Source organism: Mobula hypostoma, chromosome 8 (assembly GCF_963921235.1).
Source record: "Mobula hypostoma chromosome 8, sMobHyp1.1, whole genome shotgun sequence".
Classification (NCBI taxonomy): Eukaryota; Metazoa; Chordata; class Chondrichthyes; order Myliobatiformes; family Myliobatidae; genus Mobula; species Mobula hypostoma.
In genome coordinates, this window is record NC_086104.1 from 111,918,035 (window position 1) to 111,940,479 (window position 22,445).

At 43.0% G+C, this 22,445-nt stretch overlaps 1 long non-coding RNA gene across 5 annotated transcripts in view; it reads right to left on the minus strand.

The window, feature by feature from the left end:
- The window catches only part of LOC134350848 (uncharacterized), a 265,808-nt gene extending 245,192 nt beyond the window's left edge, over positions 1-20,616 (minus strand). For 4 of the 5 annotated variants that reach the window (XR_010019001.1, XR_010018997.1, XR_010018998.1 and 1 more), the window contains exons 1-2: positions 20,319-20,616; positions 2,486-2,853 (exon numbers count right to left, since the gene is read on the minus strand). This is a non-coding gene — a long non-coding RNA (uncharacterized LOC134350848). Of the gene's footprint in view, positions 1-2,477; positions 2,854-20,318 lie in introns of all 5 variants that reach the window. The other variant, XR_010019000.1, reaches the window with a different exon arrangement.
- Between the last annotated feature and the right edge of the window lie 1,829 nt (positions 20,617-22,445).

Below are 22,445 nucleotides of genomic sequence, written 5' to 3' on the forward strand. Positions count from 1 at the left end.
AGATTAATCTACCTTTAGCCTATTCAGCTTCCTGAGTACTTTCTCTGTCGTAATTGTGACTGCGCACACTTCTCTTCGCTGCCACCCTTGAGTGTCCGGTATACTGCTGTCTTCCTCAGTGAAGACTGATGCAAAATACTTGTTCAGTTCCTCTGCCATCTCCTCATCTCCCATTACAATTTCTCCAGCATCATTTTCTATCAGTCCTATATCTACTCTCACCTGTCTTTTGCTCTTTATATACTTGAAAAAGCTTTTAGTATCCTCTTTGATATTATTTGCTAGCTTCCTTTCATGCTTAATCTTTTCTCTCTTAATGTCCTTCTTGGTTTCCTTTTCTAAGGATTTAAAAACTTCTTAATCCTCTATCTTCCCACTAACTTTTGTTTCCTTGTATGCCCTCTCTTTTGCTTTAACTTTGGCTTTGACTTCTCTTGTCAACTACGGTTGCATCCTTTTTCCACTCGAAAATTTCTTCTTTTTTGGAATATACCTGTCTTGCACATTCCTCATTTCTCGCATAAACTCTAGCTACTGCTGCTCTGCTGTCTTTCCTGCCAGTGTCTCTTTCCAGTCAACTTTGGCCAGTTCCTCTCTCATGCCACTGTAATTTCCTTTACTCCACTGAAATACCGACACATCAGACTTAGGCTTCTCTTTTTCAAATTTCACAGTGAGTTCAATCATGTTATGATCACTGCTTCCTCAGGGTTCCTTCACCTCAATCTCTCTAATCACCTCCGGTTCATTACACAATACCTAATCCAGTACAGCCGATCCCCTAGTGGGCTCAACAACAAGCTGTTCTAAAACGCCATCTCGCAGACATTCTACAAATTCTCTCTCTTGAGGTCCAGTGCCAACCTGATTTTCCCAATCCACTCGCATGTTAAAATCCCCCACAATTATCATAACACTGCCCTTCTGACAAGCCTTTTCTATTTCTTGTTGTAATTTGTAGTCCACATCACTGCAGCTGTTTGGAGGCCTATAAATAACTGTCATCAGGGTCCTTTTACCCTTGCGATTTCTTAGCTCAACCCATAAAGATTCTGCACCTTCCGATCCTATATCACCTCTTTCTAGTGATTTAATATCATTTCTTACCAATAAAGCCACACCTCCCCCTCTGCCTACCTTCCTATCCTTCTGATACACCGTGTATCCTTGGACGTTCAGCTCCCAGAGACATGCATCCTTTAGCCAGGTCTCAGTGATGGCCACAATATCATACCTGTCAATCTGTAGCTGTACAACAAGATCATCCACCTTATTCCTTATGCTGCGTGCATTTAAGTACAACACCTTAAGACCAGTATTTGATACTTTTTGCTTTGATTTCACTGCAACTTTATTGCACTGCAACTCATCCCAATGGCTACAAATTTGCCCCATCACCTGCCTGTCTTTCCTGACATCTTTACTGCTCACTATCTTAGATTTATTTCTGTTTTCCCCATCCTCCGCTCTGTCATTCTGGTTCCCATCCCCCTGCCAAATTAGTTTAAACCATCTCTAACAGCTCTATTAAACTTTCCCGCCAGGATATTGGTCCCCTTCGGGTTCAAGTGTAACCTGTCCTTTTTGAACAGGTCATACCTCCCCCAGAAGAGATCCCAATTATCCAAGAATCTGAAGCCCTGCCCCCTGCACCAGTCTCTCAGCCGCGCATTCATCTACCTGATCCGACTATTCTTGCTCTCACTAGCACGTGGTACAGGTGGCAATCCCGAGCTTACTGCCCTGGAGGTCCTGCTTCTCAGCTTCCTTCCTAACTCCTGGAAATCTCTCTTCAGGACCTCCTCCTTTGTCCTATCTATGTCATTGGTACCAACATGTACCAAGACAACTGGCTGCTCACCCTCCCCCTTCAGAATATTCAGGACCCAATCCGAAACATCCCGTACCCTGGCACCTGAGAGGCAACTCACCATGCGGGTATCTTCATCAGGCTCACAGAATCTCGTTCCCCTGACTATGGAATCCCCTATGACTACCGCATTCCTCTTCTTCCCCCCTTCTCTCCTGCACAACAGCACCAGGCTCAGTGCCAGAGACCCGGTCACTGTGGGTGTCCCCTATCAGGTCATCCCCCTCAACAGCATCCAGAACAAGATATTTGTTGCTGAGGGGGACAGCCACAGGTGTGCTCTCCACTATCTGGGCATTTCCCTTCCCTCTCTTGACAGTGACCCAGTTTTCTGACCCCTGTAGCCTAGGGATGACTACCTCCCTGTAGCTCCTGTCTATCACCTCTTCACTTTCCCTGATAAGCAGTAGGTCATCAAGCTGCAGCTCCAGATCCCTAACACGGTCTCTGAAGAGCTGCATCTCGGAGCACCTGGCGCAGATGTGGCCATCAGGGAGGCTGGAGGACTCCCAGGATTCCCACATCTGACACCCTGAACAAAGCACTAACCCTACAGGCATGCTATCTAATTCTACAGGAACGAAACAGGAAAAATAAGTCTACTCACCCACTTACCTCGCCAAACAGACGAACTTTTTAAACCGTTAGCTGTGAGAACCCTGCTGTTCCTGTCTGTCTGGGCCGATTCGCGAAAGTGGGGGGGGGCAGAAAAAAAAAGTTGACGCTTCGCTCTTGCCTCTTCCCGTTTACCACCGAAGCCCGTTGAAGCCAAAGCCCTACACTCACGTTGCCCGCTCCAACAGCTGCCCGCTGTATAGGGTGGTCTCCATTTTAAACTCTCCGCGCTGTCCTGGTACGTCACGCGCCTGCGCAGTCTCGTCCTTCTTGCACTCGAAGAAGTTTTTTAAAAAACTGCCTTCCTTCAGAATTCAGCTCCCACGATGCTCTGTAGTCCCGATCCAAAAGATATTTCAAATATCTATCTACAGAGAAATGGGAGAAAATTCTTCAATTAGTCAATACTTCCTCAATGTGTGCCAGACACACCCTGATACAACTTAAGGTGGTTCATCGGGATCATATGTCCAAGGATAAACTAGCTTGTTTTTATTGCCACATAGATCCTGTTTGTGATAGATATAGTTCAGAGGTAGCTTCCTTGACACATATATTCTGGTCTTATCCTCTTGCAGAAAAATATTCAAAAGATATTTTTGATATTATTTCAGTAGTTCTGCGTATTGATTTTCAACCTCATCCTATTACTGCAATTTTTGAACTACCACTGATAGACTCTAGTTGTTTATCCTTGTCAACCTGTTGTCCAATTGCAGTTGTTACATTCATAGCCAGAATATCTATCTTATTTAAATGGAGAGGTTCTAATCCCCCCACTACATTTCAATGGTTTTCCCAAACGATAGCATGCCTAAACTTGAAAAAAATATGGATCCTTCGGTTATATTTGAAGAAACTTGGAGGCCATTTACATCTGATGTAAGTTGACCCTTTCTAAATCCTTTATAGTAATTTTTGGTTCATGTATAGAGGAGCAGAGTTAATGACAAATAATAATTTTAGCCGATGTAATATGACAGCCCAAGCTTTGTTTTTCTTAGTTTACTTGTTTTTTTTTTAGTTTAGGGGGGTTCTGCTATCTCTCATTATAAAATATCTTTCACATGCTCAGTTACTATGAGATTGGGAGGTTAAGCTATATTTGTTACTTGGAATCTGTGCTTGTACATGTTACTGTTATTATTGTAATCCCAATCTCTATGTATCATTACTATTATTGTTATGTTTATTATACTTTATACTTCATTATTGCCAAACAATTGATACTAGAACGTACAATCATCATAGCGATATTTGATTCTGCGCCTCCTGCTCCCTGAGTTACAAATCGATAGTAAATATTAAAAATTTAAATTATAAATCATAAATAGAAAATAGAAAAATGGAAAGTAAGGTAGTGCAAAAAAACTGAGATACAGGTCCAGATATTTGGAGGGTACGGCCCAGATCCGGGTCAGGATCCGTTCAGCAGTCTTATCACAGTTGGAAAGAAGCTGTTCCCAAATCTGGCCGTACGAGTCTTCAAGCTCCTGAGCCTTCTCCTGGAGGGAAGAGGGAAGAAAAGTGTGTTGGCTGGGTAGGTCGTGTCCTTGCTTATTCTGGCAGCACTGCTCCAACAGCGTGCGGTGTAAAGTGAGTCCACGGATGGAAGATTGGTTTGTGTGATGTGCTGCACCATGTTCACGATCTTCTGCAGCATCTTCTGGTCTTGGACGGGACAACTTCCATACCAGGTTGTGATGCACCCTAGAAGAATGCTTTCTTCTTGATCTTTGATCTTTAATCTTGAAACTTAATAAAAAGATTGAAAACGAAAGATATCCCTGGCATATTAATACATTCCACACAGATCTCCCATGCATATCAATATATTCTACTCTGGTCTCACTAGCATATCAAAACATTCCACTGTCATCTCCCAAGCATATCAATATATTTCAAACTGATCTCCCTGGCATATCAATACAATCCACACTAATCTGCCTGGCATACCTATACATTCCACACTGATCTCTCTGGCGCATCAGTACACTCGACACTGATCTCCCTCACATAACAATACATTCCACACTCATCTCCCTAGCATATAAATACATTCCACACTGATCTCCCTCGCATATCAATACATTCCACACTCATCTCCCTAGCATATAAATACATTCCACACTGATCTCCCTCGCATATCAATACATTCCACACTCATCTCCCTAGCATATAAATACATTCCACACTGATCTCCCTCGCATATCAATACATTCCACACTCATCTCCCTAGCATATAAATACATTCCACACTGATTTCCCTCGCATATCAATACATTCCACACTCATCTCCCTAGCATATAAATACATTCCACACTGATCTCCCTCGCATATCAATACATTCCACACTCATCTCCCTAGCATATAAATACATTCCACACTGATCTCCCTCGCATATCAATACATTCCACTCTGATCCCACTGGCATATTAATACATTCAACACTGATCTCCCCAGTTTATCAATAGATTCCACACAGATTTCCCTGGCATATGAATAATGTGAACACAGATCTCCCTAGTGTATCAATACATTTGATAATGATCTCCCTTGCATATCAATACATACCACACAGATCAACCCAGCATGTCGATACATTCCACTCTGATCTCCCTCGCGTATCAATACATTCCACACTGATCTCCCTAGCATATCAATACATTCCACATTGATCTCCCTAGCAGATCAATACATTCCACACTGATATCCCCAGCATATCAATACATTCCACACTCTTCTCCGTAGCATATCACTACGTTCCACACTGATCTCCGTCGCATATCAATGTGTTCTACACTGATCTCCCAATCATTTCAATACATTCCACACTGATCTCCCTAGCATATCTATACAATCCACATTCATATCCCTCGCATATCAATGAATTCTACAGTCAACACTGATCTCCCTAGCTCATCAATACATTCCACACTGATCTCCCTCACATATCAATACTTTCGACACTACTCTCCTTGGCATATCAATACAGTCAACACTGATTCCCAGGCATAACAATATATTCTCCACTGATCTCCATAGCAGATCAATGCATTCGACACTAATTTCTCTAGTGTATCAATACAATCCACTCTGATCTCACTGTCATATCATTATATTCAACGCTGATCTCTCTGGTTTATCAATACATTGCATACTGATCTCCCCAGCATATCAATAAATTCCACACAGATCTCCCTAGCATATCAATACATACCACAGTGATCTCATAAGTATATCAATAGATTGGACACATCACCATAGCGTATCAAATCATTCAACACTGATCTCCATGGCAAATAAATACATTCGACACTGATCTCCCAAGCATGCCAATAAAGTCAACACTGATCTCCCCAGTGTATCAATGCATTCAACACTGATCTTCTTAGGATATCTATATATTCCACAATGATCTCCCTAGCATATCGATACATTCCTCACTTATCTTCCTCCCATATCAATACATTCCACACTGATCTGTTTATCAATAGATTGGACACTGATCTCCATACCATATCAATATATTCCACACTTCTCCCTAGCATATCAACACATTCCACACTAATCTCCCTCGCATATCAATACATTCCACACTGATCTCCATAACATATCAATATATTTTACACTGATCTCCCCAGTATATCAATAGATTCGACACTGATCTCCCTAGCATATCAAAATATTTGATACTGATCTCCCCAGCATATCATACATTCCACTCTAATCTCTCTAGTATATCAGTATATTTGACACAGATTTCCCAGGAGTATTAAGATATTTGACATTGATATCCCTAGCATATCAAAATATTCCACACTGATCTCCCTTGAATATCAATACATTAGACACAGATCTCACTCACTTATCAATACATTTGACACTGATCTCCCTGACATATCAATACATTCCGCACTGATCTCTCTAGCCTATAAACAGATTCTACTCCGATCTCCCTAGCTTATCAATACATTCCACACTGATCTCCCCAGCATATCAATACAATCCACATTGATCTCCCTAGTGTATCATACATTCCACACTGATCTCCTTAATGTATCAATACAATCCAAACTGATATTCCTGGCATATCAATACATTCAACACTGATCTTCCTAGCATCTCAATACATTCCATGCTGATCTCCCTAACATATCAATACATTCCACACTGAACTCCTTGGAACAGGAATGGAGGGTAATGGGCTGAGTGCAGGTCGGTGGGACTAGGTGAGAGTAAGCATTCGGCATGGACTAGAAGGGCTGAGATGGCCTGTACCTGTGCTGTAATTGTTATATGGTTATATCAATACATTCAACACAGATCTCCCTAGCATAACAAAACATTTGACACTGATCTCCCTAGCATATAAATAAAATCTACTCTGATCTCCCTTGCTTATCAATATATTCCATGCTGCTCTCCCTAGCATATCAATACATTCCAAAATGACCTCCCTAGGTTATCAATACATTCAACAGTGATCTCCTTCCTGCATCAGTACCATCCAAACTGATCTCCCTGGCATATCAACACATTCTACATTGATCTCCATAGCATTTCAATACATTTCACACTGATCTCCTAGCATATCAATATATTCCACCCTGATTTCCCTGGCATATCAATACATTTGACACTGACCTCCAAAGCATATCAATACATTATTTTCTATGTTTCTATGTTTCTATATTATAGACTGAACTCCCTGGCATTTCAAGATATTCCATACTGATCTCCCGAGCATATCAATGTATTCCACACTGATCTCCCTAGTGTATCAATGCATTCATCCCTGATCTCTTTGGTATATCAATACATTCGACAGATCTCCCTAGCATATCAAGACATTCGAAAATGATCTCCCCAGCATATCAGTACAGTCGACTCTGATCTTCCTGGCATATCAATACATTCCACACTGATCTCCAATACTATCCACACTGATCTCCTGGGATATCAATACATTCGACTCTAATCTCGCGAGCATATCAATACATTCGACACTGATCTCCCTGGCATATCAATACATTCCACACTGATCTCCCTAAGCGGATCAACACATTCCACACTGATCTCCCGAGCAAATCAATACATTCCACACTGATCTCCCTGGCATATCAATACATTCGATACTGATCTCCCGAGCATATCAATACATTCTACACTGATCTCCTTAGTATATTAATACATTCGACAGTGATCTCCCATGCGATTCAATACAATCCACACTGATCGCCCTAGCATATCAATGCATTCCACACTCATCTCACTTGCATATCAATACGTTCTACATCTCCTTCTTATATCAATACAGTTGTCACTGATCTCCCTGGCATATCAGTACATTCCACACTGATCGCCTTAGTATATCAGTGCATTCCATTTAACTCTGATAAAGAAGAAGAGAGTTTGAGGAGTATAAAAAGTTCAAAAAAATACTTCAGAAAGAAATCAGGAGGGCTAAATGAGACATGAGGTTGCTTTGGCAGTCAAGTTGAAGGATGATCCAAAGAGCTTCTACAGGTATGTTAAGGGCAAAAGGATAGTAAGGGATAAAATTGATCCTCTTGCAGATCAGAGTGGTCGGCTATGTATGGAACCAAAAGAAATGGGGGAGATCTTCAATGGGTTTTATGCATCTGTATTTACTAAGGAAACTGGCATGGAGTCTATGGAAATAATGCAAACAGGTAGTGAGGTCATGGAACCTGTACAGATTGAAGAGGAGGAGGTACTTGCTATCTTGAGGCAAATCAGAGTAGATAAATCTCCAGGACCTGACAGGGTATTCCCTCAGACCTTGAAGAGACTAATGTTGAAATTGCAGGGGCCCTGGCGGATATATTTAAAATGTCGTATATACGGGTGAGGTGTCAGAGGATTGGAGGATAGCTCGTATTGTTCCGTTGTTTAAAAACGGCTCTAAAAGTAATCTGGGAAATTACAGGCTGGTAAATTTGACATCGGTAATAGGTAAATTATTGGAAGGAGTACTAAGAGATAGGATCTACAAGTATTTGGATAGGGACTTATTAGGGAGAGTCAACATGGCTTTGTTTGTGGTAGGTCATGTTTAACCAATCTATTAGAGTTTTTCGAGGAGGTTACCAGGAAAGTGGATGAAGGGAAGGCAGTGGATGTTGTCTACATGGACTTCAGTAAGGTCTTTGACAAGGTCCTGCATGGGAGGTTAGTTAGGAAGATTCAGTCACTAGGTATACATGGAGAGGTAGTAAATTGGATCAGACTTTGGCTCAATAGAAGAAGCCAGAGAGTGGTATTGGAGGATTGCTTCTCTGAGTGGAGGCCTCTGACTAGTGGTGTGCCACAGGGATCAGTGCTGGGTCCATTGTTATTTGTCATCTATATCAATGATCTGGATGATAATGTGGTAAATTGGATCAGCAAATTTGCTGATGATACAAAGATTGGAAGTATAGTGGACAGTGAGGAAGGTTTTCAAGCTTGCAGAGGGATTCGGGCCAGCTGGAAAAATGGGCTGAAAAATGGCCGATGGAGTTTAATACAGAAACGTGTCAGGTATTGCACTTTAGAAGGACAATCCAAGGTAGAACATACAGGGTTAATGGTAAGGCACTGAGGAGTGCAGTAGAACAGAGGGATCTGGGAATACAGATACAAAGTTCCCTAAAAGTGTCGTCACAGGTAGATAGGGTCGTAAAGAGAGCTTTTGGTACATTGGCCTTTATAAATCAAAGTATTGAGTATAAGAGTTGGAATGTTATGATGAGGTTGTATAAGGCATTGGTGAGGCTGAATCTGGAGTATTGTGTGCAGTTTTGGTCACCAAATTACAGGAAGGATATAAATAAGGTTGAAAAAGTGCAGAGAAGGTTTACAAGGATGTTGCCAGGACTTGAGAAACTCAGTTACAGAGAAAGGTTGAATAGATTAGGACTTTATTCCCTGGAGCGTAGAATAATGAGGGGAGATTTGATAGAGGTATATAAAATTATGATGGGTATAGATAGAGTGAATGCAAGCAGGCTTTTTCCACTGAGGCTAGGGGAGAAAAAAACCAGAGGACATGGGTTAAGGGTGAGGGGGGAAAAGTTTAAAGGGAACATTAGGTGGGGCTTCTTCACACAGAGAGTGGTGGGACTGTGGAATGAGCTGCCAGATGAAGTGGTAAATGTGGGCTCATTTTTAACATTTAAGAAAAATTTGGACAGGTACATGGATGAGGGGTGTATGGAGGGATATGGTCCAGGTGCAGGTCAGTGGGACTAGGCAGAAAAATGGTTCAGCACAGCCAGGAAGGACCAAAAGGCCTGTTTCTGTGCTGTAATGTTCTATGATTCTAAGGTTCTATATCAGTACATTCCACACTGATCTCCCTGGCATATCAATACATTCCACACTTATCTCTCTAGTGTATCAATACAATGCACGCTGACATATCAATACATTCGACACTCATCTCCATAGCATATCAATGCATTCCACACTGATCTCCCTAGCGTATCAATACATTCGACATTGGTCTCCCTGGCATATTAATACATTCGACACTGATCTCCCTAGCAGATCACTACATTCCAAACTGATCTCCCTGTCACATCATTATATTCCACTCTGTTCTCCCTGGCATATCAAAACATTTGACACTGATCTCCCTGGCATATCAATACATTCCAGACTGATCTCCCTCACGTATCAAAACATTCAACACTGATCTCCCTAGCATATCAATACATTCAACACTGATCTCCCCATCCTCTACATCCTTCTGCTTGGTAAATACTGATGTAAAGTACCCATTAAGAATATCCTCTGCATCCGTGCAAATGTTACCCCCCTTTACCTTTGAGTGGTCCTATCCTCTCCCTAATTAGCCTTTTGCTCTCTCTGAAGAATGCCTTGAGATTCTCGTTAATCGTACTTGGCAAGGACTTTTCATGGCCTCTTGCGCTTTCCTAATTCCCTCTTGAGTTCTTTTCTGTTTGCTTTATAATCCTACCTCTGATTTTAGCTTCCTAAGCTTTACATACTTAACCTTTTTCTTGACTAAATTCATCATTTCTCTGGACATCCAAGGTTCTCTTACTTTGTCGTCCTTGTCCTTCCTTCTGACTGGAACACACTCTGTGCATTTGGTCTTTAAACACCCTCTGCATGTCAGATGTGGACTTGTGCAAAAACTGTTCCCCATTAATTCTCCCGAGTTCCTGCCTAATGATCTTGTCATTTACACCATAGGACCATAAGACATAGAAGCAGAATTTGGCCCATTGAGTCTTCTCCGCCATTTAAACATAGCTGAACCTTTTTCTCTTCCTTTGCCCCATTCCCCAGCCTTCTCCCCTTAACCTTTGGTGATGTGTCCAATCAAGAACCTATCAGGCTCTGCCTTAAATACACCCAATGACCCGGCCTCCACAGCTGCCTGTGGTAACAAATTCCACAAATTCACCACCGTCTGGCTAAAAAAAAGCCTCTGTATCTCTGTTTTAAAATGATGCTCCTCTATCCTGAGCCTGTGCCTTTTTGTCCTAGACTCTCCCACCATGGGAAACACTGTTTCCACATCTACTCTGTCTAGGCCTTACAACATTCGAAAGATTTCAATGAGATCCTCCCCCATCCTTCTAAATTGCAGTCAGTACAGACCCAGAACTATAAAACATTCCTCGTATGATAATCCTTTCATTCCCGGAATCATTCTTGAGAACTTCCTCTGAACTCCCTTCAATGCTAGCACATCTTTTCTTAGATGAGGAGCCCAAAACTGTTCACGATACTCAAGGTGAAGCCTCACCAGTGCCTTATAAAGCCTCAGCATCAGATCCCTGCTTTTGCATTCTAGACCTCATGAAATAAATGCTAACATCGCATTTGCCTACCTATCTTGTCCTGTGTCACTAAATACTCTATAACCTCATCCTGAACACTGACTCCAACATCTTCCCAACCACTGAGGTCAGGCTAACTGCTCTATAATTTCCTTTCTGCTGCCTTCCTCCTTTTTTAAAGAATGAAGTGCCATTTACAATTTTCCAGTCTTCTGGCACGATGCCGGAGTCCAATAATTTTTGAAAGATTATTACTAATGTCTCTACAATCTCTACCACTACCTCTTTCAGAATCCTAGGATGCAGTTCGTCTGGTCCGGGTGACTCATGCACCTTTAGGTCTTTCAGCTTTTGGAGCACCTTCTCTCTTGTAACAGTAACTGCACCCATTCTCTTCCTTCACACACTACAACATCTGGCACACTGTTAGTGTCTTCCACAGTGAAGACTGATACAAAATTCTCATTTAGTTCATCTGCCATCTCCTTATCCCTGGTATTATTTCTCCGACCTCATTTTCTAACAGTCCCATATCCAGTCTCATCTCCCTTTTATTTTTTCACATACTTGAAAAAGCTTTTTATATCCACTTTGATATTGTTTGTTCACTTTTCCCTCTTTACCTTTTCCCTCCTAATGATTTTTTTAGTTGCTTTCTGTAAGTTTTTAAAAGTTTTCCAATCCTCTATCTTCTCGCTAATTTTTGCTTTGTTGTATGTCCTCCCGTTTGCTTTTACATCAGGTTTGACCTCCCTTTTCAGCCACGGTTGTACTATTTTGCCATTTTATTATTTCTCCGTTTTTGGAATACATCTATCCTGCACCTTCCTCGTTTTTCACAGAAACGCATACTATTGCTACTGTGCCGATGTCCCCACCAGCAGCTCCTTCCAACTTACTTTGGCCAATTTCTCTCTCATACCACTGTAATATCCTTTACCCCACTGAAATACTGCTACCCAGACTTCACTTTCTCCCTATCAAATTTCAAATTGAACTCAATCATATCGTGATAACTGTCTCCCAAGGGTTCTTTTACTTTAAGTTCCCTAACCACCTCTGATTCATTACATAACATCGAATCCAGTGCAGGTGATCGCCTAGTAGGCTCAATGATAAACTGCTCTAAAAAGCCATCTCATAGGCACTTAACAAACTCAATGTCTTGATTTTCATTACCAACCTGATTTTCCCAATCAACCTCCATGTTAAAATCTCCCATGACTATCATAGCATTGCCGTTTTGACTCGCCTTTTCTATTTCCTGTTGTAACCTGTGGTCCACCTCCCAGCCACTGTTGGGAGGCCTGTATATAACCTATCAGGGTCCTTTTACCCTTACAGTTTTTTAACTCAACTCACAAATATTTAACATCTTCCAATCCTATGTCACATCTTTCTACTGATTTGATGCCATTCTTTACCAGAAGAGCCAAACCATCCCCTCTGCCTACCTTCCTATCACTCCGATACAACATGTAACCTTGGACATTCAGCTCCTTCAGCCATGACTCAGTGATGGCCACAACTTCATACCTGACAATCTGTAATAGTGTAACAAGATCATCCGCCATAATCTGCCTGCTCCCCTGCAAGTTCCATACTTATTCTTATCTATAACTATCTTAAAACTTGAAGAGTTGTAATCAATGTTCCCTAACTGCTCACAAACTGAAAGGTCGCGTGGCCAGGTTCATTACCCAACACTAGGGCCAGAACAGCCCCTCCTCTTGTTGGACTGTCTAAATATTGATTTAAGAAATCCTCCAAGATGGGCCTTAACAAATTCTGCCCAATCTAAGCCTCCTGCACTCAAAAGGTCCCAGTTTATATTAGGGAAGTTTAGGGTCCCATTGAACAAGCCTATTGTTTAACACATTTCCTTAATCTGTATGTATATCTATTCCTCAGTATCATGGTGGCTATTGGGGGTCCCGAAGTACAATTCTATCAGAGTGATTTCAGCTTCCTACTTTTGAGTTCTACACATGTACTCTGTGTAAATGAAAGTCATTGAGCATTCAGTGGATGAGTCTCCATTATGTCCTCTCTCAGTGCATCTCTGATATTGTCCCTGATTAGTAGTGCAACTCTCCCTCCTCTTTTAACATCTTTACATTTCTGAATGGACTATGAACCAATGGCGGAGGGGAAGAAGCTGTTCCTGAAATGCTGACAACAGGAATTCTGCAGATGCTGGAAATTCAAGCATCACACATCAAAGTTGCTGGTGAACGCAGCAGGCCAGGCAGCATCTCTAGGAAGAGGTACAGTCGACGTTTCAGGCCGAGACCGTTTGTCAGACCTGACGAAGGGTCTCGGCCTGAAACGTCGACTGTACCTCTTCCTAGAGATGCTGCCTGGCCTGCTGCGTTCACCAGCAACTTTGATGTGTGTTGCCTGAAATGCTGAGTGTGTCTTCAGGCTCCTGCACCTCGTTCTTGATGGTAGCAACGAGAAGAGGACATGTCCTGGGTGATGGGGGTCCTTAATGATGGGTGCGGCCTTTTTGAGGCATTGTCTTTTAAAGGTGTCCTCAGTGCTGAGGAGGCTAGCTCTAAAATGTTATACTAGTTGAGAGGTAATCCAGCAATCACAGCAATGTGGACCTGCTGCTCAATGACTTTCATTTACACAGAGTATCTGTATGGCAAAAAACATCCCTAAGGTTGATTTATTTATTTAGAGATAAAATGCAGAATGGGCCCTTTTGGCCTTTCGAACCATGCAGCCTAGCAAACCTAACAACCCTGACTTAACCCTAACTCAAGCACAGGACAATTTACAATGACCAATTAACCTACACAATATGACTTTGGACTGTGGGAGGAAACCAGAGCACCCAGGGAAAACCTCGTAACAGCATCGCGCTAACTGCTATGTTGCCATGCGCCCATGAGGAGAAATGATAAAGAATAACTTTTACCAAACACAAAACCTGATAGTGAGTAACAAAATTAAGTGTTAGGAAGGTGACAAACAGTTAAATTAATGAAGATGGTTTTAAGCAGTATTATAGGACAAGAGAATGAAAGAGAAGTGGTTGGATTTAAGGAAGTAAGGGAAACTGTAAGTACAACCATTAACCATGATATGATTTAAATCATGATTTAAATTTGTAGCTGGCCAGGCCAGAATCAAGTTCAAGCTCAAGTTCAGTAGTCTGAAGGCTGGGGGGAAGAAGCTGTTCTCCATCCTAACAGTCATTGCCCTAACGTTATGGTACCTCCTGCCTGATGGTAGGGGAGGGGGGTCAAAGAAATTGTGAGATGAATGGGAAGGATCCTTGACAATGCGAAGGGTCCTGAGAATCTAAAAAGTAAAGAGACCATGAAAGGCTGCAGGGTTGGTGGAGTTTACAACAACATGGAAGAATTTGTAAACAAGGATGACAAGTTTAAAATTAAAGCAAAACTGGGCTAGGAGCTAATGCTGATTAAGTAACCATGAGTAAGATGAATACGGCTAACATAAATTCATGTAATTAATTATCATATATTTTCACAGAACATAGAATAGCATAGCACAGAAACGGACCATTTGGCCCACACCATTGTGGATAATCAATATTCCTGGATTTCAGTGCTTTAAGAGGGATAGAGAGGGTGGAAAAAGGGGAGGAGGGGTGGCATTACCGGTCAGGGATACTATTACAGCTACAGAAAGGGTGGGTAATGTAGCAGGATCCCTTTTGAGTCAATATGGGTGGAAGTCAGGAACAGAAGGGGAGCAGTTACTCTATTAGGGGTATTCTATAGGCCCCCTGTGAGCAGCAGAGATACAGAGGAGCAGATTGGGAGGCAGATTTTGGAAAGGTGCAAAAATAACAGGGTTGTTATCATGGGTGACTTTAACTTCCCTAATATTGATTGGCACCTGATTAGTTCCAAGGGTTTAGATGGGGCAGAGTTTGTTAAGTGTGTCCAGGACGGATTCCTGTCACAGTATGTGGACAGGCCAACCAGGGGGAACGCCATACTAGATCTAGTACTAGGTAATGAACAGAGTCAGGTCACAGATCTCTCAGTGGGTGAGCATCTGGGGGACAGTGACCACCACTCCCTGGCCTTTAGCATTATTATGGAAAAGGATAGAATCAAAGAGGACAGGAAAATTTTTAATTGGGGAAGGGCAAATTATGAGGCTGTAAGGCTAGAACTTGCGGGTGTGAATTGGGATGATGTTTTTGCAGGGAAATGTACTATGGACATATGGTCGATGTTTAGAGATCTCTTGCAGGATGTTAGGGATAAATTTGTCCCAGTGAGGAAGATAAAGAATGGTAGGGTTAAGGAACCATGGGTGACAAGTGAGGTGGAACATCTAGTCAGGTGGAAGAAGGCAGCATACATGAGGTTTAGGAAGCAAGGATCAGATGGGTCTATTGAGGAATATAGGGAAGCAAGAAAGGAGCTTAAGAAGGGGCTGAGAAGAGCAAGAAGCGGGCATGAGAAGGCCTTGGCAAGTAGAGTAAAGGAAAACCTCAAGGCATTCTTCAATTATGTGAAGAAAAAAAGGATGACAGGAGTGAAGGTAGGACCGATTAGAGATAAAGGTGGGAAGATGTGCCTGGAGGCTGTGGAAGTGAGCGAGGGCCTCAATGAATACTTCGCTTTGGTATTCACCAATGAGAGGGAACTTGATGATGGTGAGGACAATATGAGTGAGGTTGATGTTCTGGAGCATGTTGATATTAAGGGAGAGGAGGTGTTGGAGTTGTTAAAATACATTAGGACAGATAAGTCCCCGGAGCCTGACAGAATATTCCCCAGGCTGCTCCACGAGGCGAAGAGAAGAGCCTCTGGCTAGGATCTTTATGTCCTCGTTATCCACAGGAATGGTACTGGAGGATTGGAAGGAGGGGAATGTTGTCCCCTTGTTGAAAAAAGGTAGCAGGGATAGTCCGGGTAATTATAGACCAGTGAGCTTTATGTCTGTGGTGGGAAAGCTGTTGGAAAAGATTCTTAGAGATAGGATCTATAGGCATTTAGAGAATCATGGTCTGATCAGGGACAGTCAGCATGGCTTTGTGAAGGGCAGATCGTGTCTAACAAGCCTGATGGAGTTCTTTAAGGAGGTGACCAGGCCTATAGATGAGAGTAGTGCAGTGGATGTGATCTATATGGATTTCAGTAAGGCATTTGACAAGGTTCCACGCGGTAGGCTTACTCAGAAAGTCAGAAGGCATGGGATCCAGGGAAGTTTGGCCAGATGGATTCAGGATTGGCTTGCCTGCAGAAAGCAGAGGGTGGTGGCGGAGGGAGTACATTCAGATTGGAGGTTTGTCACTAGTGGTGTCCCACAAGGATCTGTTTTGGGACCTCTACTTTTCGTGATTTTTATTAACGACCTGGATGTGCGCGTAGAAGGGTGGGTTGGCAAGTTTGCAGATGACACCAAGGTTGGTGGTGTTGTAGATAGTGTAGAGGATTGTCAAAGATTGCAGAGAGACATTGATAGGATGCAGGAGTGGACTGATAAGTGGCAGATGGAGTTCAACCCGGAGAAGTGTGAGGTGGTACACTTTGGAAGGACAAACTCCAAGGCAGAGTACAAAGTAAATGGCAGGATACTTGGTAGTGTGAAGGAGCAGAGGGGTCTCGGGGTACATGTCCACAGATCCCTGAAAGTTGCCTCACAGGTGGATAGGGTAGTTAAGAAAGCTTATGGGGTGTTAGCTTTCATAAGTCGAGGGATAGAGTTTAAGAGTTGCGATGTAATGATGCAGCTCTATAAAACTCTGGTTAGGCCACACTTGGAGTACTGTGTCCAGTTCTGGTTGCCTCACTATAGGAAGGATGTGGAAGCATTGGAAAGGGTACAGAGGAGATTTACCAGGATGCTGCCTGGTTTAGAAAGAATGCATTATGATCAGAGATTAAGGGAGCTAGGGCTTTACTCTTTGGAGAGAAGGAGGATGAGAGGAGACATGATAGAGGTGTACAAGATAATGAGAGGAATAGGTAGAGTGGATAGCCAGCGCCTCTTCCCCAGGACACCACTGCTCAATACAAGAGGACTGGCTTTAAGGTAAGGGGTGGGAAGTTCAAGGGGGATATTGGAGGAAGGTTTTTCACTCAGAGAGTGGTTGGTGCGTGGAATGCACTGCCTGAGTCAGTGGTGGAGGCAGATACACTAATGAAGTTTAAGAGACTACTAGACAGGTATATGGAGGAATTTAAGGTGGGGACTTATATGGGAGGCAGGGTTTGAGGGTCGGCACAATATTGTGGGCCGAAGGGCCTGTACTGTGCTGTACTATTCTATGTTCTATGTTCTATCGTACCAAGCCAGCTAAAAACCAAATCACTCATTGAAACACTAATCCTTCCTATCTACCCATGTCCATATCCCTCCATCTTCCTCCAGAGCTATCCAATTGTCTCTTAAAAGCCTCTAATGTATTTGCCGCTGCCACTAAACATCTAAACTTACCCCTCACATCCCCCTTGAACCTACCCCCCTCACCTTCAATGCATGCCCTGTGGTATTAGACATTTCTACGCTGGTAAACAGATTCTCTCTGTCCACTCTATCTCTGCCTCTCATGATTTTGTAAACCTCTATCATCAGATCTCCCCTCAGCCTCCAGCGCTACAGAGAAACCAGCCCAAATTTATCCAGACTCTTATGATAGCACATGCCCTTTAAACCATACAGCATCCTGGTAAATGTCTTCTGCATCCTCTCCAAAGCCTGAACATCCTTCCTATTGTAGACTCCTGGTAAACCTCAGGCTCGCTCAGCTCGCTTTCATCTGGGGGAGCAGCCTTCGGCCCCGCCAAATGGGGTAATCAAGTTGGTGTAGATGCTGTGTGATGTACCCCACCACACCAAATAACAGACAGTACACCATAAGTGATTAAAAGATTACACTTCATAAGTATTTCTTGGTGATGAGTTAGGAGAAACAAATACAATAAAGGCGCCAAGTCAGTAACTCTATCAGTTTTGTGCACAAATAATTCGTTGGTTCTTACAGAACCGGGTCTCCTTTCCTCCAGTTGATGTCCTCCGAACTCCCCCGACCCTCGAATAGGACCTCCCTCGGTGGTTGACCAAACACTCCACACGAGTCTGTCCTCGTCTCCTCTCCTCGCTGAAGACCCTGGGCCTCGGACTCCTGCTTGGGGTCCATTCCTTGCCCAGCTTACAGCATCTATCTCATCATGTCTTCTTTCTCTGTCCCCATCGCGCCTTCTGCCCAAAGCCCGCGAAAACAATAGCTTACAGACACACAAGAAAGAATATCATCTATCCCAATTGGTTAGCAAATAAATACAATTCTCGTTATCAGTAATTATAACCCAAACAAGCTGCTACCATTAACTCAGCAGTTAACATTACAGAGAAATGATTTTATTATAACATAACAAAGAAGCCATTTTATTAGCCTTAGCAGTAACATAAAAGAAGAAACCCCTTACACTACAGTGGGGCAACCGGAACAGTATGCAATACTCCAGATGTGGCCTAAATAGAGTTTTAAAAAGTTGTAACATAACCTCTTAACTTTTGAACTCAATGCCTCAACTAATAAAAGCAAGCATTCCATAAGCCTTGTTAACCACCATGTCAACCTGTGTAGCCATTTTCAAGGAGCTGGGAACTTGGATCCCAAGATCTCTCTGCTCAGCAACACTGTTAAGGATCTTGCCTTTAACAGTGTACTGTCTCCTTGCATTTTCCCTACCAAGATGCAACACCTCACATTTAACATGGAAACACAGAAAACCTACAGCACAATGCTTTGGCCCACAATGCTGTGCCGAACATCTACTTACTTTAGAAATTACCTTGGGTTACCCATAGCCCTCTTTTTTTCTGAGCTCCATGTACCTTTCCAGGAGTCACTTAAAAAACCCTATCGTATCCGCCTCCACCACCATCGCCGGCAGCCCATTCCACGCACTCAGCATTCCCTATGCAAAAAAATCACTTCTGACATTTCCTCTGTATCTATTTCCAAGCACTTTAAAACTGTGCCCTCTCGTGTTAGCCATTCCAGCCCTGGGAAAAAGCCTCTGACTATCCACACGAACAATGCCTTCCATCATCTTATATACCTCTATCAGGTTACCTCTCATCCTCTGTCGCTCCAACGAGAAAAGGCCGAGTTCACTCAACCTATTCTCATAAGGCATGCTCCTTATCCAGGTCCTTAAACTCAATCCCACGGTTGATGAAGGCCAATGCACCATATGCCTTCTTAGCAACCTGTTCAGCAGCTTTGAGTGTCCTATGGACTCGGACCCCAAGATCCCCCTGATCATCTACACCAGGGGTCCCCAACCTTTTTTGCATTGCGGACTGTTTTAATATTGTCAATATTCTTGCGGACCAGCCGACCGGGGGGTGGGGGTAGGGTTACCAACGGACAAGAGTAGCAGTCAGATGCGTTGTTTACACAGAAAGACTACAATGGCCATGAAGCCTTGGGCATGCACCAGTGCGCATGCGCGTCGTGACCCGCCGATTCCCGCCCCGCTCGCCCGCCCACCATCCCCCCAGCAAATCCTTTTTGGCGATTCTGTTCGTTGGGGGGGGGGGGTGTTAATCACTACTGGAATATAGGCGATAAGTGGGTAATACACTCAATTTTATTTCTAAAAGGGTTTATCTAACAAATTTAATATTAAACACACAGCGCATATTTTCCTCACATGAATACAGTGATAAGTCAATTATCAGGGGGGACAGGGGAGCTTGAAGTGTTGAACGAACTTCCAGTAGAAGTGGTAGAGGCAGGTTCGATATTATCATTTAAAGAAAAATTGGATAGGTATATGGACAGGAAAGGAATGGAAGGTTATGGGCTGTGTGCAGGTTGGCGGGACTAGGTGAGAGTAGCGTTCAGCACGGACTAGAAGGGCCGAGAAGGCCTTTTTCCGTGCTGTAATTATTAAAGGGTCACTTATAAGTCAATAGCATCATAACGTTTTAAGTAACATTTTGATATTAAACACACAGCACATATTTCCTCCGTATGAACATATAAAATCATTGCAACGCACCAATATCGCTGAATCAGTGGGAGCTCTGGGCTTGTTTCCCTGCAACAACACAGTCCTATTGAGGGGTGATGGGAGACAGCGATACACGAAGGGGGTTCCTTATGTCCAGTCGATTCCGCAGTTTAGTTTTCTTTACATTCATTGCAGAAAAATGTTGGAAATGAAAGCAACGTTTTTAGTGCTTTTGTGGCTATCTCAGGATATTTAGCCTTGACTTAGATCCAAAATGCCGACAGAGATGTTATGTCAAACATACTTTTCAGCCCGTCGTCAATTGCAAGCTCGAGGAGTTGATCTCCTTCCCACCCTGACACGGATGACGCGCGGGTCACGACCTCGCGTGCGTAATGGCTGATCAGTGGCCGTGACAGGGAATGAGGAAAGGTGCCGTTGACTCATATCGCTAAATCATATCGCTTCCTAGCAGCCCGGTACCGCATGCTCTGCGACCCGGTACTGGTCTGCAGCTCAGTGGTTGGGGACCGCTGATCTACACTGCCAAGAGTCTTATCATTAATACTATATTCTGCCGTCATATTTGACCTACCAAAATGAAACATCTTACACATCTGGGTTGAACTCCATCTGCCACTTCTCAGACCAGTTTTGTATCCTATCAATGTCCCGCTGTAACCTCTGACAGCCCTCCACACTATACACAACACCCTCAACCTTTCTGTCATCAGCAAACTTACTAACCCGTCCCTCCACTTCCTCAGCCAGGTCATTTATAAAAATCACGAAGAGTAGGGATCCCAGAACAGATTCCTAAGGCACACTACTGCTCACCGACCTCCGTGCAGAATATGACCCGTCTACAATCATTCTTTGCCTTCTGTGGGCAAGCAATGTCCCCTTGGATCCCACGCCTCCTTACTTTCTCAATAAGCCTTACATGAGCCACCTTATCAAATGCCTTGCTGAAATCCATATACACTACATCTACTGCTCTATCTTTATCAATATGTTTAGTCACATCCTCAAAAAAATCAATCAGGCTCATGAGGCACAACCTCCCTTTGTCAAAGCTATGCTGACAATTCCTAATCATATTATGCCTCTCCAAATGTTCAAAAATCCTGCCTCTTAGGATCTTCTCCATCAACTTACTAACCACTGAAGTAAGACTCACTGGTCTATAATTTCCTGGGTTATCTCCACTCCCTTTCTTGAATAAGGGAACAACAACTGCAATCCTTCAATCCTCCTGAACCTCTCCCATCTCCACTGATAATGCAAAGATCATCGCCAGAGGCTGAGCAATCTCCTCCCTTGCCTCCCACAGTAGCCTGAGATACATCTCGTCCAGTCCTGGAGACATCCAATTTGATGCTTTCCAAATGTCTTAATGTCTATCTGCTCAAGCTTTTCAGTCCTCTGCAAGTCAGGCTTACAATCACTAAGATCCTTTTCTGTAGTGAATACCGCAGCAAAGTATGCATTAAGTACCTCTGCTATCTCCTCCAGTTCCATACACACTTTTCCACTGTCACACTTGATTGGTCCTAATCTCTCACGTTTTATCCTCTTGCTCTTCACATACTTGTAGAATGCCCTGGGGTTTTCCTTAATCCTGTCTGCCAAGGCCTTCGCATGGCCTCTTCTGGCTCTCCTAATTTCATTCTTAAGCTCTTTCCTGCTAGCTTTTTAATCTTCTAGATCTCTATCATTACCCAGTTTTTTGAACCTTTCATAAGCTTTTCTTTTCTTCTTGACTAGATTTACAACAGCTTGTACACCACGGTTCCTGTACCCTACCATCCTTTCCTATCTCATTGGAACGTACCTGTGCAGAACTCCACACAAATATCCCTGAACATTTGCCACATTTCTGCCGTACATTTTCCTGAGAACATCTGTTCCCAATTTATGCCTCCAAGTTCCTGCCTGATAGCTTCATATTTCCCCCTTACTCCAATTAAACACTTTCCTAACTTGTCTGTTTCTATCCCTCTCCCTCTCCAATGCTATGGTAAAGGAGATAGAGTTGTGTTCACTATCTCCAAAATGCTCTCCCACCTGACATCTGACCAGGTTCATTTCCCAATAACAGATCAAGTACAGCCTCTCCTCTTGTAGGCTTATCTACATATTGTGTCAGGAAACTTTCCTGAACACACCTAGCAA